This window comes from Myotis yumanensis, unplaced genomic scaffold (genome assembly GCF_028538775.1).
Source record: "Myotis yumanensis isolate MYYU_CA2020_CCGP unplaced genomic scaffold, mMyoYum1.0.hap1 SCAF_10, whole genome shotgun sequence".
NCBI lineage: Eukaryota > Metazoa > Chordata > Mammalia > Chiroptera > Vespertilionidae > Myotis > Myotis yumanensis.
In genome coordinates this window covers 14,616,028-14,634,774 of record NW_027223761.1, presented here as the reverse complement: position 1 = coordinate 14,634,774, position 18,747 = coordinate 14,616,028, and the positions used below count along the sequence as shown (strand labels likewise).

Sequence of the window (18,747 nt, the reverse complement as noted above, 5' to 3'; positions counted from 1 at the left end):
AATATTGCATTATCATTTTCAAAGTGACCTCACATACATTACCCTATACAAATATCACAAGAGCACCCACATTTTTCCAACAAGGAAACAGACTCTTTAAGATGAACTTCTTGCTTAACACATTGTAGACCAGTAGTTTTATTGCTAGCTTACCCCGTAGCCAGATAAGTTTCTATTGAATGAGTAAAAAAAACATTTTACATAAATGTTAAAGGCATGCTTTAACATTAAATACCCATTGCATTTTGAAGTTATTTATTACATGTTCTTACAAGCTAATATCTTTTTAAAGTATGATACTTTGTAAAACATTGTGTAATATGCCGAAACCGGTTTGGCTCAGTGGATAGAGCGTCGGCCTGCGGACTGAAAGGTCCCAGGTTCGATTCCGGTCAAGGGCATGTACCTGGGTTGCGGGCACATCCCCAGTGGGAGATGTGCAGGAGGCAGCTGATCGATGTTTCTCACTCATCGATGTTTCTAACTCTCTATCTCTCTCCCTTCCTCTCTGTAAAAAATCAATAAAATATATTTAAAAAAAAAAAAACATTGTATAATATGAAGCAAGCATTCTCGTGATCTGTCCACAATGTGTTACGAATCACTCTGGGTGCAACAGGCCTGGTTTTAAACCAAGGTGTCTGCACTAAAAATCCAGGGCTTGCCCTAACCGGTTTGGCTCAGTGGATGGAGCATCGGCCTGCGGACTCAAGGGTCCCGGGTTCGATTCTGGCCAAGGGCATGTACCTTGGTTGTGGGTACATCCCCAGTAGGGAGTGTGCAGGAGGCAGCTGATCAATGTTTCTCTCTCATTGATGTTTCTAACTCTCTATTCTTCTCCCTTTCCTCTCTGTAAAAAATCAATAAAATATGTTTTAAAAAAATAAAAAATAAAAATAAAAAAAAATCCAGGGCTCTTCCTACTCTATCGCCTACTTTATAAGCGAAGTTAAGGTCATGTTTCATAGATCCTCCTGTAAATGTATAAAACGAAAACTGGTCATTTTGGAACAAATGTTTAAAAATATAATTTTAATATTTTATTTTTTTATTTTCAAAAGCTCATAGAAGCATATAAAATGAAACAGTATCTACCCCATTTCCTGGGCCTGTACATTGCAGCTGCCAATTTGGTGTGCATTCTTCCATTTCTTTTTCTCTGTAGGTATAAAACTATATGATACATACAACATATACTCTATACATACACACTTGTTTTAAAAGTAAAAATTTTGATCATACAAACATAATCTGACAACTTTCTTTCTCATCACTATACCATTAAAAATACCACAGTGAAATCTTGACATATTAATATCAACTGGATTTCTTTTTTTTTTTTTTTAAATATTTTATTGATTTTTTACAGAGAAGAAGGGAGAGGGATAGAGTTAGAAACATCAATGAGATCGATCAGCTGCCTCCTGCACGCCCCCCACTGGGGATGTGCCCGCAACCAAGGTACATGCCCTTGACCGGAATCGAACCTGGGACCCCTCAGTCCGCAGGCCAACGCTCTATCCACTGAGCCAAACCGGTTCGGCTCAACTGGATTTCTTTATTGCACCAGCCTATCTAATATTCATCTCAACAACCTGACCCAAAATGCTCTTTCACGCCCTGGCTGGTTTGGCTCAGCGGATAGAGCGTCGGCCTGCGGACTCAGGGGTCCCGGGCTCGATTCCGGTCAAGGGCATGTACCTTGGTTGCGGGCACATCCCCAGTGGGGGGCGTGCAGGAGCCCGAGGCAGCTAATTGATGTTTCTCTCTCATCGATGTTTCTGGCTCTCTGTCCCTCTCTGTGGAAAATCAATAAAATATATTTTTTTAAAAAATGCTCTTTCACTTTAAAAAAAGGTATCATTGTCAGCAAACCAGTTTATTTTTTTTTTAATATATTTTATTGATTTTTTACAGAGAGGAAAGGGAGATAGAGAGTTAGAAACATCGATGAGAGAGAAACATCGATCAACTGCCTCCTACACATCTCCCACTGGGGATGGGCCCACAACCCAGGTACATGCCCTTGACCGGAATCGAACCTGGGACCTTGCAGTCCGCAAGTCGACACTCTATCCACTGAGCCAAACCGGTTTCGGCAGCAAACGAGTTTAAAGCTGGGTGAAAGGGAAAGTAAACTGATAGTTGGGCAATATCACACACCAAAACTAACAAAACTTGGTGAATGTTACCCAAGGAAACTTAAAATAAATAACAGGGGAATTTCAGAAATGTTCCTTCACTTGAATGCTTACTTTAGCAATGGATTCAGCATTTGCTATCCTTACTCATATTTTTCCTAAAATTTTTAGCTTATTCAATTTCTATTATTTTTGCCTAGTTCTTTTCTCCTTTCCCTTTATTATATCTGTACTAGAGGCCCAATGCACAAAAATTGGTGCAAGAGTAGGCTTTCCTTCCCCTGGCTGCCAGCATCGGCTTCCCTCTGGCACTTGGGACCTGGGCTTATCTCTGGCCTGGTTTCATGTGGAAGGACGTCCAGAATGACATTCAGAAAGACATCTGGTCTAATTAGCATATTACCCTTTTATTATTATAGATATATTTCAGTATGTATCTAAAATTATACTTGCTCTTTTTTAACTATAATACCTATACCCCATCTGAAAATGTAATAGTAGTTCCTGTATACCATAAAATATTCCCAAATTTTTAATTGTCTTATCTTAAAATATGGTTCATTTGCAATTATTGACATGATTAAAGTGCTTTCATTTGAAGCACATCTAAATCAAGCACTGGAAGTCACACACCACCTACCTTTTTCTCTTTCAAAGTTTCAAGGATACATACATGGAACAGTCATCAAATTGAGAAAATTTTAATGAACTGGAAAACTGAACAAGAAAGTAGGGTTACATTAAAAAAATGTTTGCTTTGATTAAGTCAGCTGCAAAAATAGCTAGCTAGCTAACAATACAAAGAACTATTGAAACTGAGTTGCTAAAAACAGATGTGAAAACAGTAAGCTAAATTCACTACAAATAAAGAAATCATCAGAAACATGTACAAACCAAGTCTATTTAGGGTGCAACATTCCACTTTCTGAATACCAAAAGGAAAAGGAAAAGAATATGTGCATATCCTAAGGGTATAATACATAACTTCCTTCTTGGAGCTCAAAGCAAGTCGTCTTGATTTACAGTTGGACACAATGGAAGAAACTGCTTGTGGGTCCCGAAATCCTGTAGTAGATGAAATTCAGAGAGAAAGAAAAAACATGGTACAAATGTCAATAGCTCTTTGACACCAATCATCTGGAAATAAAATTTTGAAACTCTAATTTGGGAGAAATGACCTATATGCAAGACATGAGTAGTTTTAGGGTTCTATGCCGGGAGCCGGTCCATCCTTGCTGCTTGACACAGTCGCTGCAGGAAAGAAACATCTGCACAGCATATGTTTCAAGGGACCTGGCATATATAGCATATTGTTCTTAATATGTTTGCTCTCCTTAGGGCCATGTGTTTTAACCAAGGTCACCTCTCTGAGAAAGGTTGTTTCCTCAGGTGGGGATTTTTCCCTGAGGTTAGGGAGGGGATACAACCCCTTAACTAAGTGCCAGGGAGGTAGTTAATCACTTTAACTACAAACAATCACGCTTAAGCTACATAATCTTTACTCCCTGGAATGGAGATAAGAAATGCCCTAACCTTTGTAATAGAAATTGACAGGATTAAAATCAACTGGTATAAATACAGATGTAACAAGACAATAAACATCAGATCCCAACCAGAACTTTGGCTGGAGATCCTGGCTAGAGGTCCTGGCTAGGCTGCTGATCAACTGAAGGCTGTCTCCGTGTCATTCCTTCTTCGCCGACTCTGTCCACACCTTTGGGGAACCCTGGACCTGCTGGGGTTGGACCCCAACATTCACCGACTCCATCCACACCTTTGAGAACCCCTGGACCACTGAGGCTGGCCCCCAGCAATACAGTCTCTTACACACTCCTCCTTTACAGTTCTTATTTATAAATGCATTCTACATTTTATTATATGTGTACATTTGTGTGCTTAATGAGGATATGAATGGACACTCTGTAAGTCCCTTAATATGGGTCTCTTTTTGGTCTGGTTTGTAGAGAGACCAAAAAGCCCAATTTTATTATTTCCACAAATTCCTCATAAATGAGCTACTCACTCATCATTTCATGAATGTGATATTTTAATCATTTACATGGGAATGTCAAAAAGACTTCCTACCAAAACTGAGAATATTTATTATTCATACAAAATGTTTAATAACCTTGGCTTAACATAAAAGACTCTGTTTATAGAAATACAGTTAATTGCAAATTTGTAGAGAAAACAACAAAAAACAATTTGTGGATGAGATCACTTTTTAGTACAGGTTTCCAAATATATAGAAAACATGATTTTAAATATTTGAATGCTCCCATGAACAATATTTTTCTACTTTACTTTCAGAAATGTAACTGATACTGAAAAATATATCCACTTATATTTAGTAGTTCTTTTTCCTGTTTAGATACTTCTTGCTGTTGCAGGGTCTGCCAAAGTTGGCACCTCAATTCTTATAAGACCTTTAACCTTCCCACTCTCACGGAATACTTGGATGTACTGGACTCTTGGCCCCGGATCCTGCCACTGCCTGTTTTTTTCCAAGAGTTTTAAGGTTCCAGATCTTACATTTAAGCCTTTAGTCCATTGAGTTTGTTTTATATATGATGTAAGAAAGTGGTCCAATATCATTTTTTTGCATGTATCTGTCCATTTTCCCCAACACCTTTACTGCATTATATATTGTTGCCTCCTTTATCTTAGATTGACCATACAAGTGAGGTTTTATTTCTGGGCTCTTTATTCTATTCCATTGATCTATTATGTTTTAACAGCATACTGGTACTACTTAAGTGTTGTTGTTTTTAAATTTCAACTTATAATTGTTTGTTGCTAAAACATGAGCATTTTTAAGGCTCTTGGTATACTGTCCTTTTTTTAAAAAAAATCTTTTTCTTTTAATCCATTTCATAGAGAGCAAGGGAGAGAGGTAGAAATGTCAATGATGAGAATCATTGATAGGCTGTCTTGTGCATGCCTCCCACTGGGGATCACGCATGCAACCGGGGCATGTGACCTGATGGGAAATTGAATCGTGACCTCCTCGTGGTTCATGGGTTGATGATCAACCACTGAGTCATACCAGCAGGGCAATACTGTCCTTTTATTAAAGGTCATACCAATTTACATATCCAACAACATGAGTGCCTGTTTGACACTTTAAGCACTGACCTTAAACACTAGAGGCCCAGTGCACAAATTCGTGCATGGGTGGGGTCCTACTGGCCCGGCCCCAATCAGGGAGGACTGGGGCTGGGCCTGTCTGGAGGAGGAGATGACGGGAGGTTGGCCAGTTGGCCCGCCCAGATCCGGCCTGATCAGGGTTGGATTGGGTGGGGGAAGGGGCCACAGTCGATTGGCTGGCTGGCCCCGCCCTCAAATGGGGTGGGTGGGGGAGCCAATCAGGGGCCAGCAGCCTAGGGGAGGGGCCATGGTTGGTTGGCTGGCCAGCCCCACCCCCTACTGTGGTGGGGTGGCAATCGGGGCTGTGCTGGCCAGGGGGAAGAGCTGCAGGCCGATCAGGTGGTGGAGGCCCATAGGGGGCATGGCCTGCCAGGGGAAGGGGGTGCAGGAGGTTGGCCGCCCAGCCCCGCCTCCTATTGGGGTGAAGGGGTACAATCAGGGGTGGGCAGGCCGAGGGGAGGGGCTGTGGGCCTATCGTGGTGGGGCGGTGAACGGAGGGGGCATTTGGCCAGCAGGCCCTGCTCTTTTTTTAAAAAATATATTTTTATTAATTTCAGAGAGGAAGGGAGAGGGAGAGAGAGAAACATCAATGATGAGAGAGAATCATTGATTGGCTGCCTCCTGCACGCCCCCCACTGGGGATCAAGCCCGCAACCTGGGCATATGCCCTGACTGGGAATTGAACTGGTGACCTCTTGGTTCCTAGGTCGACGCTCTACCGCTGAGCTACACCCAGCTGGGCAAGCAGGCCCTGCTCTTGATCAGGGTGGGAGAGTCTGATCTGGGGCAGGCCGGCAGCGGGGAGGGGCTACAAGGTTGGCTGCCGGCCCCACCCCCTTACCGGGCCAGTTTGCTGGCCACAGTGGGCGTCATAGTGACTGGTTGTTAGGTCCTTATGGCCGTTACAGTACCTGCCTTTTTATATATAAATATATATATGTTTATTTCAGAGTTTAAAAAAACAAATTGTAAAGCAGTTTACAGATAATTTTTTAGAGTAGTATACACAGAACTGCTTTCTGCTTTTATGTGAATTCAAGGCTTCCTTCTTATATTGTCTTAAAACTTTTGCAAATATGTATTTCATGAGCATGTCAGGTAAAAAGTAATACTGTCTTCAAGTTAAACTTGTCTAAAAATGACAAGTCATGCATCTTTATTAACTAAAGACTGTTAATGTTAATAACAGAAAAAGAATCTAAAGCTGTATGTCTTGGATTTTTTTTTGCCCAATTGTGGCACTTTGTGCTGAGGTTTAAAGAAGTCATTAACTCATTCCCCACCCCACCCCGCCTGGAATATAGAAATATAATATTTACATCATCCTAATAAAAGAGAAACATGGTAATTAGCCATACGGCCGCTACTCTTCCCATTGGCTAATCAGTGAGATATGCAAATTAACTGCCAGCCAAGATGGCAGCCGGCAGCCAGGCAGCTTGAAGCGAACAGGGAGGCTTGCTTGCTCCAGTGATGGCGGACTCCAACGTTCCCCGCCTGCCTTGCCGGCCTCTCAGCTGCAACTCTAAGCAACTATGTTGCAAATATAGAAGCTAAACAAAACCCCAGAAACCAGCTTTAGTCAGCCGGGCTTCAGCCAGCCGGACCGCAACATTGTATCAAATACAGAAAGTAAACAAAGGCCAGAAACTAGCTTTCAGCAGCCAAGGCCTCAGAGCTAAAGCTGGCCCAGAATAAAAAAGAAAAAAAAGGAGCGGTTGGGAGCTTCAGTCACCCGCCAGCCTGAAAACGGCCCTCAGCCCCTCACCCAGACTGGCCAGGCACCCCAGTGGGGACCCCCACCCTGATCCAGGACACCCTTCAAGGCAAACCAGCCGGCCCCCACCCGTGCACCAGGCCTCAATTCTATATAGTAAAAGGGTAATATGCCTCCCGGCACTGGGATCAGCATGACAGGGGGCAGCGCCCAAACCCCCTGATCGCCCTGCAGCTGTGTGTGTGACAGGGTGCAGCACCCTAACCCCCTGATTGGCCCTGCTCTGTGACAGGGGAAGGTGCCCCAACCTCCTGATCCGCCCTGCTCCGCCCTGCTCTGTGTAACAGGGTGCGGCGCCCCAACTCCACCGCCCCCCACGGGCCCTGCTCTGTGTGTGACGGGGTAGAGCCATAACCTCCCCATCAGCCCTGCCCTGAGTGTGACAGTGGCAGCGCCCCAACCCCCTGATCGGCCCTGCTCTGTGGGTGATAGAGGGCAGCGCCCCTACTCCCCTATCGGCCCTACTCTGTGAGTGACAGGGGGGAGCTCCTCAACCCCCTGATGGGCCCTGCTCTGTGCGTGACAGGGTACGGAGCTCCAACCCCCCGATGGGCCCTGCTCTGTGCATGACAGGGGGCAGCACCCCAACCCCCTGATCCGCCCTGCCCTGTGTGTGACAGGGGGCGGTGCCCCAACTCCCCTATTGGCCCTACTCTGTGAGTGACAGGGGGGAGCTCCTCAACCCCCTGATCGGCCCTGCTCTGTGCGTGACAGGGGGTGTGCCGCAACTTCCCTATCGACCCTGCCTTGAGTGTGACAGGGGGTGGTGCCCCAAACCCCCAATAGGCCGTACCCTGAGCGTGACTAGGTGTGGCATTGCAACCTCCCGATCCGCCCTGCTCTTTCATGACAGGGGGCAGCGCCCCAACTCCCCAATTGGCCCTGCTCTGAGCCCGACCAGGGGCTGCACCTAGGGATTGGGCCTGCCCTCTGCCACCTGGGAGAGGGCCTAAGCCAGCAGGTCGTTATCTCCTGAGGGGTCCCAGACTGTGAGAGGGCACAGGCCGGGCTGAGGGGCCCCTTCCCCCCCCCCCCCCCTTGCACAAAGTTTTGTGCACCGGGCCTCTAGTTTTAATTATAAAAATGTAATGACAAGAATGGTTTATTAAAATAGCATCCATATTAATAATATTTTAGATGAAAATCTTTTTAAAAGTGGGAGCAAATAATTTAAGAAATGTTATTTAAGTTCTAGAGCTCCATAAGCACAGAGAAAGTTGAACCCCCCAAAAAAAAAAGAAAAATAAGGAAGGTGGAGGACAAAGCAAAATTATCTATAAGTTCTTGTGAAGCTTTAAGATAGAGAATCCTGTGACAGGATATATGCATAGTATCTTCTTTTCTTTCCAATGGAAATTAATATCCTTTCATCTGACACAGTATTTTGGAGTAACTGTTGGTTTACTGTCTCTTGCCCCAAATATTGTATGATTAACACTCTGACTTCAAAAACTAGGGCCCAGCAGAGCAGAGATAATGTATTTTGTCCTGTAGATATATGTATGAAGAATCAGAAAATAAAATTCTTCATTGACAGGTGTGGACAAATTTTAAATACTTGTTCCCTTTCACTCAGAAACCTTCTTAAATTCCAAGAAGGTGAGGTGAGGGGGTGGAGATACACTTGTGTAAGAAAATTCCAAGAAGGTGAGGTGAGGAGGTGGAGATACACTTTTTGTTTAAGAGTATTGCAATCTAAAAATGTATTAAAATTAAAAAAAAAAAACCCACAAAGTACAAACCAACAATTCTTCCTCTTCAAAGAATGTAAATGAAAGATAAGAGCCAAATTCTGAATGGGTGATTTGTTGTCTTGCATATGCAGTGTTACCACTCACAATGCGTTAATAAGAAATGCTTACTTTCAGCCATGTAAACAGTTATGTAAAGGAAAACAAAATTAGAAAGGAATTAAGTAAATGCCTCATTCAGATATTCCCACCCAATCCCACCACCCCTAGTGTTTCTAAATTTTTGCTACAATCTAAAATCAAAACTTTAATTTTTCATTATCTTCCAAATTACATTATTTGGAAGTAAATTTGTGTTTCTTTTTTGAGTGAACACCAGCACCGAAGGCTTTCATTTATAACACCAAGGTCAACAAAGTTACCCTTTAGTGTTGTCTCATCAAAAGGAGTTTCATCAAAACCATGCAAAGCCGAAGTTTCAAAAAACTCTTGGCATAACTATCAAATATGTATACACAACCTTAGGGGTAATCTTCTCCAAAAGGTAGTGGATCTACCATACTTTTCTGAAACTACAGTTGATGTTATGTATTACAAAAAGCATTTCAGAAACAGAACTGAAGTGATGGAGGCGGAAAGCAGAGTACAAAATAAAGGCCTAAAAGAGTGAATGTTAGAACCCTTGGGTGTAAAACCTCAACATATCCTAGAGCAGCGGTTCTCAACCTGTGGGTCGCGACCCCTTTGGCGGTCGAACGACCCTTTCACAGGGGTCGCCTAAGACCATCCTGCATATCAGATATTTACATTACCATTCGTAACGGTAGCAACATTAGAGTGATGAAGTAGCAACCAAAATAATTTTATGGTTGGGTCACAACATGAGGAACTGTATTTAAAGGGCCAGAAGGTTGAGAACCACTGTCCTAGAGAGACGTTGCCACCACCTTTTGCAGCGGGAGTTCAGGATCTGAAGGAGGGGCTGACGCACAAATGAAAGCACTAGACAAGAAATATGAATTTGGAAGGCATGGGGGGCCATGTGGAGACCTCTCTCTTGGAGAGGCACACTGAAACTTGGCCGTATCCGCTTTTTATTCAGTTTTAGATGCACAGCAAACAGGTAGCAGACAGACCATCTCTTAAGGTCAATAAAGAACAGTAAAGATCAGAAGGTTTAGGAAACATTAACTTTGAGGCTATTAGGTCAGGAAGTTGCTTCCAGCCACCACTAATCTCAACACGGCCCTGCTAACGCCCAAGGTCCATCAGCCTATCAGCCTTCCGTGTTCCTTGGTGCACTCTTATGACAGCATCGGGAAAACGTGGCTTCCCGCAAGACGTGTTTACTCATAAATGCCCAGAGAGTTATTTGCAAATGGAAAGTTTATCTCTAAACTTACCAAATAAGTACTCATCCACTCTCAAAGCACCTTCTAATGAAGTCAGAGGTAACTTGGTAATTACAAATTTATGTATCTTCTTTCAAAGCAAACTGTGATTGTGGCTGGTTTTACATAATTCTGGCCCTAACTGGTTTGGTTCAGTTGGATAGAGCATCAGCCTGCAGACCATAGGGTCCCAGGTTCAATTCCGGTCAAGGGCACATGCCCAGGTTGTGGGCTCGATCCCCAGTAGGGGACATGCAGAAGGCAGCAGATCAAGGATTCTCTCTCATCAGTGATTTTTCTTTCACTCTCTCCCCATCTCCCTTCCTCTCTAAAATCAATTTAAAAAACATTTAAAAAATAAAATAAATAATTCCGGATGACTCTACAAATCTACAAATTCTGGCCATCCAGTTTTCCTAAAATACAAAACCAACTCACCAATATTTTACTCACCACCAAACAGTAACAGATATGGACACTATTGGTCTTTTTAAGATAAATTTCCCAATTTTTTTTTTCAATTGGTAAGTTAGTTAATATTCCAAGACACACTGGGGTCAGGTCAGAGAGAAGGAAATACTTTTCTGAGACCTGACTGGCATGCCAACAATATCAGTCTAGCAATCTATAACCGAAATAACATTCAGGAGACACACACACACACACAAATCCATCCAGCTTTGCTCCTTTCTCTACCATTACTATATTCTCAAGTAGTCAAGTACTAAGCAAACCCAGACAAGAAGGGAATTATGAAAAACCAGCTCATCACAAAACATCAAAAGGCAGTTTAATGATACATGAAAGAGGTCCAACGCAATGACACAGAAACAGGTTTTCTATGCTCTAAAATGCCAAGAAAAACAATGCAACACATCTCTCCCCCGGCCCCCAACACACTCACATTCTCTTTAAAACAATTCTATCATGTGGCCTAGCCCCAAATTAAAAACTGATCGCTGATTTCCAAAATCACTCTTGTACCTTCTTTCAAATCCCCTACTTCACCAAACAAGTGAAAAAACTTTCTGGACACTAGTTTTACCTGTTGCGGGGGCAGGGGGGGCACGACAACTTTTAGGCAACATTGTGAAATGGCTTTTCATGACCAGTTAAGCCTCAGGTTACACATGAAACAAGCAGACTGTCGAAATAAGGCAAAGTTTGTAGAGCAGTGCCGGGCGGCAGAAAGAGTGAGGTCCAAGTTTGCACAGGCAGGTAAGGTGAGTGCTGACCTGCTTGGCAATCAGATGTCACCCTGAGATCCTGACACATGCAGTTGCATGTCGGCGGTGTCCCACTTGGCCTCAGGTCGGCAGAGGACCCCAGGGCAAAGGAGATCGAAGTGTCCCCGACCTGCAGAGCACCCCGTGAACCACGATTCAGGTGGCGGAGCTCAAAGCAAACCAGATCCCCACAGAAGCACCCGGACCACTTCACGGCACTGGAGGGGCCCAGGGCCCTCGCGCCCTGGAACGAAAGGTACCTGCGATGCTAGCCTGTCTTCCATTCATTTTTGCACACCATAGCTTTCTACACACAACTGCAAAAAAAAAAAAAAAAAAAAAAAAAACACACCAAAAACCCAAAACAGTGTCCTGGGGACCCCAGAGCTTTAAGAACACATCCAAGTCAACAGAAAAACATTTCACAACGGCCTGACGCTGCCGGGCAGCATTAGCCCACAAGCTCAAGGTCCAGCACGTGCAGCGGACGCCAACCTCACGTCCAGGGACACGCTCACAGCTCAGTGCAACCTCTCAACCCTGAAACAGGGCAGGCGACACCCCGAGTATTGCTGTCCACACCTCCCAACATCCCCGCCTCTTGCATAAACCCCACCGGACCCTAGAAAGCGAGCCCACCCAACCCCAATTAGTGTCGTGAACATCACTGGCGACACAGACAGAGCCGACCTCTGTTAAGAAAAGGGGGGGGGGAGGCCGCAGGACACAAACTACAACGAAAGAAAACAGAGCCCAGGGCCCTGAGACGCGGTTCGCCCCGATATTTCCTAGCGGAAGGCCCTTCGACGGCCAGGGTCCGTCAGGACGGGGCCCCTCGTGGAGCCCGTCGCCGCCAGAGGCCCCCTGGCCCATCCGGCGGCCCCCAGGCCCCTCCACCCGCTCGCCGGGCCGCTCGCCCGGGTCCCGGGCTCACGATGAAAAGGCCCTCGGCCACCCGGGGGCTGCTGGCGGCCTCCTGACGGTACAGAGATCCCCCCAAACGCCCGGAAACACAGACACCCTCAACTCCTGCCTCGGCGGCGGCCATCACAACGGGAAAGCGGGCTTTTGCGACAACTCCCACAATGCCCGCGGCCTACAACTCCCAGAGTGCACCGGGCTCGCCGCGGTTAACCCCGTCGTGGCCGGGAGCTGGCCACCTGCTCCCCTCTCCCTTCCCGCACCCAATGGTCGCACTGACTTTCAGCCGCACCATCCGAGACGAACTTTGCAAATGTTGCCAAGCAGTTACCATTGTGCGACCTCGCCGCCCTCCTTTATCACGCAGACCGCCGCAGCTCCCCAGAAAAGTGCCGTTTGTTTATCTTTAGAGCACTCCGCCCAGTGCCCAATGTATATCCTTTAAAGGGAACGTTCAGCTTCAACCAGTGTTCCCTTTCGCCTTTCTACTTTTCGGGCATGTTTCTAAATGATGATGGCCCCGAGGTTTTGGGACTCGACATGGTTAGTTTAAAATCTGTGTTCTAAGTTCTGGGAATCCACAAGAGAGCAAGACGATCCTATATCTGACTACCATGTGCTACATCTCTCCATGTCATAAGGCACATTTCCTCAAATATATGGATTCAGGAAATGCATGCGACTCCAAGTAAGTCCTAATAAGCACAATTAGGTATGGACAGCATATCTTTTCAATTTCAAGTTTGTTTTTAAGGGAAAACACTGTTGTGCCAACATATGTTGCTTTCCCTTTCTCCCTCTCCAGTGATAGAAAAAATGATCAGAAATAACGTATAATGCTGCTTTGTTCCTTTCTGGCTTTAAATATCAGCAAACAACAAGTAAATAAACATTTCAATATAATTTGAAAATAAAACTAAGAGTTCATTCTTTCAGAAAGCTGCACAATTCCATATTTTACTCACAAAAGAACCCCTTCAAAATCTTTCTCATTTTAATGAAAAATAAGTGTTAAAATGCATTTCTTTTCAATACATTGCCCATAATTTCAGTAACGATGACAATCACATTTAGAGATCACTGTGTCATCAATGTAAGTTAACTATCTAAGATTACTTACACGAACTGTAACTTGCTTAGACATGTAACTGACCGACAGACGAAATAATTGTTTGGTATTTGATGCATGCACTAAAATAACAACTAGAATTCACCCAAAGTACCTGCTATGTTTCTCATACCCAAATTTAAACATAATGTACGCAATGTCTGATTTTTTTCCACAGAAACAGTTTGCCATTTGAAAGGGCACTCAAAATGTACCATGAATTTCAAACCACAAAACTCAGAAATCCTAATGCACACACAAAACCCAAAGCCTTGTTGGAAAGATACGTCCACAGCAAAATTTTATTTTAAACGTGTCCCTTAATATTACATTTAACTTATTAGCAATTTTTAATCTAGTAATCTACAGTGAGAAAATACTTCTCCATCATTTATTTTTTCACTCATGTTACAGTTAATGTAGTTATATTAGCAATTAAAATAAATGCTATATACTAAGACATAAAAAATTGTGTATAAATATAGATTTTGAATTTTAGTTAATGATACTATTTTAGCTTCTGTATTTTTCTAATTTTCACTTAACACTTTAGTTAGAATTTAGCTAGGCAAAGTTGCATTTTCTCCTCTCTATTTTTAACAGACCATAGAATTAAATGCATATTTTGTACATTATTCTCCTGATGTTAAAATATATGATTCATAAGAAAGGCTTAAAAATAAGTCAGAAGTGAAACTGATCTCCTCATATATTACATGCTTACAGCTCTCTTCTTAGTATTATGAGATTATGTTTTCCGTTAGGATGTTAGTCATGTTTTCTTTTACTTTATCCTTCAAAATATAAGATTTTAAAATTGATACAGCATATTAAAGGGCTTTATTTAAAGATTACATTAGACATAATTTTATATACTTTTTCAGGTTATCATAATTCTTTTTTTATAAAGTAACTTAGAAGTTTAGTATAGCCTAATGAAGTTTTAACCTATATGCTCAATATTAACATGATTGTCTTTTTAAGAAGAAAACAAATTTATTCTAGAAATAAATTCTTCAAATTCATACAAAAAAATTTAGTATATTTCTGTCAAAATTTTTAGATTCTGTTTAACCACATGAATTTTTACCTGTATTTCTTAAAAACCTAAAACTCTGATCTCTGGTTTTCAAAAGTACTCATATGTACCTTTATTAATGTATTTAAAATTAGAGGGAATCTTGTTTACTCTTGAGAATATATGTTAATAGAAGACAAATATAGTAATCTATTTTTTTTTCCAAATGTGGTATTGGTAACAAGCTAGAATATACAAATTTGTATATCTTATAACAGATTCTATATATAATTTCCATAATAACATCTTTCATCCTTTTAACTTCATAAAATACTTCAAAGCATCCCTAAATGTTTGTTTAGACATTTTAATTGCATTTTTTAGTTTATTTGCTTTAAAACATCTGCTTTTCATATATGTGATTTATACTGTTCATTGAAGTAAAATGCATTAATAGAATTACTTCAAAAATTAAATTAGTTGCTAATATTCTAATATGCTCAAAAAGTTAGTCTTTTTCTTTTCTTATGTTACCACTATGACACAAACCAAAACTGAAAAACAAAGGACAGCTTCTTGCCTGATTAAACAAATTGTTTATTTACATTATGATCCTACAAAGCAATATCTTCCTAGCATGGGAATATATCCCAGAGTTTATGCTTCTCTGTTATTGCCCAAATCCTAATTAACTTTCATCCACTGGCCTGCTTACAAAACAATGACCAGTCTTTCACATTTTCACAATAGTCCATTTTTTTAAATATCACACGTGTTTACATTTATGTTTAGGAATATTCTAAGTGTTTGAAAAATCTCTAGTTCCTGATTTTCCTAAATGTGATTTTAACTTTGTTATCTCTTAAATACTTAGACAAGACAGATGGTGGGACTCCTATTACCATGTCAGTCTATTAGAAAGTGCAAAAAAGGGTCTCCTTTTCCCCCCCGCAAAAAATGATCTTTCTAAATGAAATATTTCCAACTAATTTGTTTTATTTAACTTAAAAATCTGGCTTTCTATCACCTTCATAATGTTTTATATCAATTAAGATGAGCAAAGCTTAAGTATATGTTACTTCTTTCCTCTAATTGAAATATTCTCTTTTCAACAGGTAGATGAATAATAGAAAATGTTTCCTTACCTAAAGATGAAAAGTTTCACCTTTAAAAGAATCTCCCCAATTCTTCAGGAGATAAAACTTCTTATTTTTCCTTCTAGTCTGTGAAAAATAATAACATAGGATAATGAATATTTGAAATTTTTATTCTAATTTTAGACCACAAGGCTTAAATATAATTAAATCAAAGCTGTCAATTAAAATATCATCCTGTTTTAAACTTTATTACAGAACCATTGTAAGAAGGTGGTTTCTGCCATTGACATATCCTGTGGGTCTTATTTATGACTGAATAGTTTTAGTACTCTTTCAATATGTTTAAGTCATTAACTATTCTTATATGTTTTAAGATCCTTTTTTAATACATAATAATGCCTGGTTTATACATAGATTCTATAGTCTAAATTTCTAATAAATAGTGAAAGAAAAAATCTAAACCCTAAACTTTCTAACTTTTAAAAGGCTTTTAAATCAATTTCTCCAAAAAGAGAGCATTAAAACACTACGTACTCTACGATGGAAACATTAAATACTTTAAGACAGAGTAAGATTTAGGCTGAATTTATTAAAAACAATTATCCTCCTTGCCCCTCTCCCGCCTTCTGCTCATAATTTTCTCTCCATTTTAACAAAGATTTACATTGATTAACTCACATGCTTTCTCTCCAAAGAAAAATCATCTTGTGCTTAGAAAACGTTCAGATTCCTTACATTTCCCCTAATTTTACATAAGGATCTATTATTTCAAATTCTAGAAGGGGAAAGGGAGAATGAATGCTTCTTCTTCCTAGATCTGTTTTCCAATTCTTCCCTCTATAGGATTGCACCAAACCCCACGTAGCTTTTTTTTAAAACAAGAATTGCCTATCATACCTCTCCCCAACATTTGAGGGCGTATTCTGATTTTGTTTCTGTGTTTTGATGCATATATCACAGTGGGCTAATGCTACCTCTCCATACTCCAAACATAAATATTTGCAGGCCCCTCCATTCATCAGACCCTAGCTACTTCCTGTTCTTCACCAGAATGCCCCCTTTGGGATCTGAATATAGAAGAGACCTTAGGTAAGTTAGGACCACAAAGAAGAAGTCGACCACAGATATCACCATTCACATCTTTGAAAGTATCTTGCTGATAACTAATCTTGATACTTCAGCGCAATATAGAACCTATGAAATTCATATGCATGAGCACTAAAAAATTCCTCTCCCTTACGTCACTGTTGCCTACGTTCCACTTCCAAAGCCATATTTTCAAAGGATGTGAACCTTTATGGTACAAATGATCTTTGCAAGGGCAAAGTGGAAGTTTCTGATGAGGGTAGGAGAGTTGGCCACTCACAGGCCCAATCAGTTTCTAGGGCAGATGCAACATGACGGACCAGGTCTCCACCCAGACTCAACGCCAGAGCTCTGCCTTCATTTCACCTTGCCATAGCTCCTGAAGGACTGAAGGGAAGCACATAACTGCACACCTCTAACTTGATTCCATCACCCAACAACAAGCAGATGCTGAAGTGAGAGCAGGCAGGGGAGTCGGGATCAAAGAGAGAAAAAAAAAGACACCCCCCCCCCCCAAAAGACTTGAATTAACATGACATCTATTCCTCAGCTCTACCCGTTTTCCTGCAACCTTTCTCCCAGCCGTGGAGGAGGCCTGTGATATTGGGCAAGGTGCAGGGGTGCAGTACAGAGAGCCTCCAATGTCCTCAAACCCCACAACAGCACAGACAATAATATGGGCAGAAATAACAGCAATGTTTTTCTTTTTTAATAAAAAAAAAATGACAAACTAAAAGCCTCTTTCTGAAATTACTGACATGGCAGGTAGATGTTTTTTGGTGTGTTTCTTTTAATCGAGAATAATACACAAGTGGGTTCAGAGACATAAACATCTTATCTTTGCTTTGGCCTCCGTGCTGTAAGCTTCTTTTTCTCCGTGTAAACAGACAATCTAGTCCTCATCCAGTAACCCAATGCTATTGTAACTGGGGAGCAAGCACAGTGGGGAGCCTTTAAGCCCCTCAGAGCAACTCCCTCCAACCCAACCCTGGCTTGGAGAGTTGTAAAGGAAACTCCACAAAGCATTTTTAGTGTTCCAAAAAAGGATACCTGCCCCCTCCCCAGCTCAGAACTCCACGCCAAATTAATTGGACTCATTAGTTCCTATTGAGACACTCAGTTACTTAAAAGAAAGCACTAAGCATAAACTTAGTGGGAAGTGATTTTTTTTAAAAGCCAAAATATAGTCATCCTAAACAGTAACAGATCAATAGATGAACATTAACTGCTTACTAGTTTCAACACCAGCTGCAAATGGGTTGATTCTTCACTTGCTGGAACCATCAAGGGTGCCAAACCCTTCCCCCAAACTTCCTTTCCATTTTAGAAAACCAAGTTCCTAGAAATAATAACAACAACAACAACAATAATAATAATAATAAAAGAATTTTCTTTATCATGGGCTTTTTAAACATTAACTGCAAATCCAATCTAACACTGTTGAGCATTAAATTAGCTCTCCTTCGTCCCTCTCTCCCTCTTTTAATTTGGGAAAATTCACTGTCTTCTCTACTCTGCTTTCCTGCTCTAAAAGTGAAGGAAGTTGGTCCTTCTTTCCCTTCATCCTTACTTGAAATCCCTCTTTTAGCACATCACACGCTTCCCTGGCTTCACTGTACTATGATACTGGCCAAATTTCACCAAATGCTATCCTCATAGAAAGAGTAAAATGTAATATGAGGGGGCGTCACAGGATAATCTCCAAGGTCCCATTTAGCTCTCACATTCTATATGTGTCTAGGATGATCCAGAAAAACTGGAATAACTCCATATAAGAATCCAAATTTGGGTCTCATTTCTATGTTTTACTGCTGTCACCACATTCCTATAAACTTTTTGCTCAATGACAATATAACACAGATTTTCCTGCCTTTTTAGGACAGCAATCCCCTCTTTGCTCTGCTTCTTCAACCTACTTCCTTTCCTCTCTAAGAAACCATTCTGTATCACTAATAACTCCATCCTTTCCATCAAGACCACCACCACCAGCAGCAGCCTTTTTCTGACCTAATCTCTTAATGTCACACGTTCTCCTCAGTAAAACAATAGTATCTACTTACCCAGCCCCTGCTATCATCCTCATCGGTAACATTTACTGAGAACTTCCTAGCTGACAGGCACTGTTCTAAGCAATGCACATTTAA

The 18,747-nt window shown here is 41.5% G+C and overlaps 1 long non-coding RNA gene across 1 annotated transcript in view; it reads right to left on the bottom strand.

The window, feature by feature from the left end:
• Nucleotides 1–1,776: 1,776 nt before the first annotated feature.
• LOC139018881 (uncharacterized) overlaps nt 1,777–18,747 on the bottom strand; it is a 29,886-nt gene continuing 12,915 nt past the window's right edge. The window contains exons 4-6 of the long non-coding RNA XR_011472960.1: nt 17,837–17,942; nt 15,566–15,643; nt 1,777–3,206 (exon numbers count right to left, since the gene is read on the bottom strand). This is a non-coding gene — a long non-coding RNA (uncharacterized lncRNA). The remainder of the gene's footprint in view (nt 3,207–15,565; nt 15,644–17,836; nt 17,943–18,747) is intronic.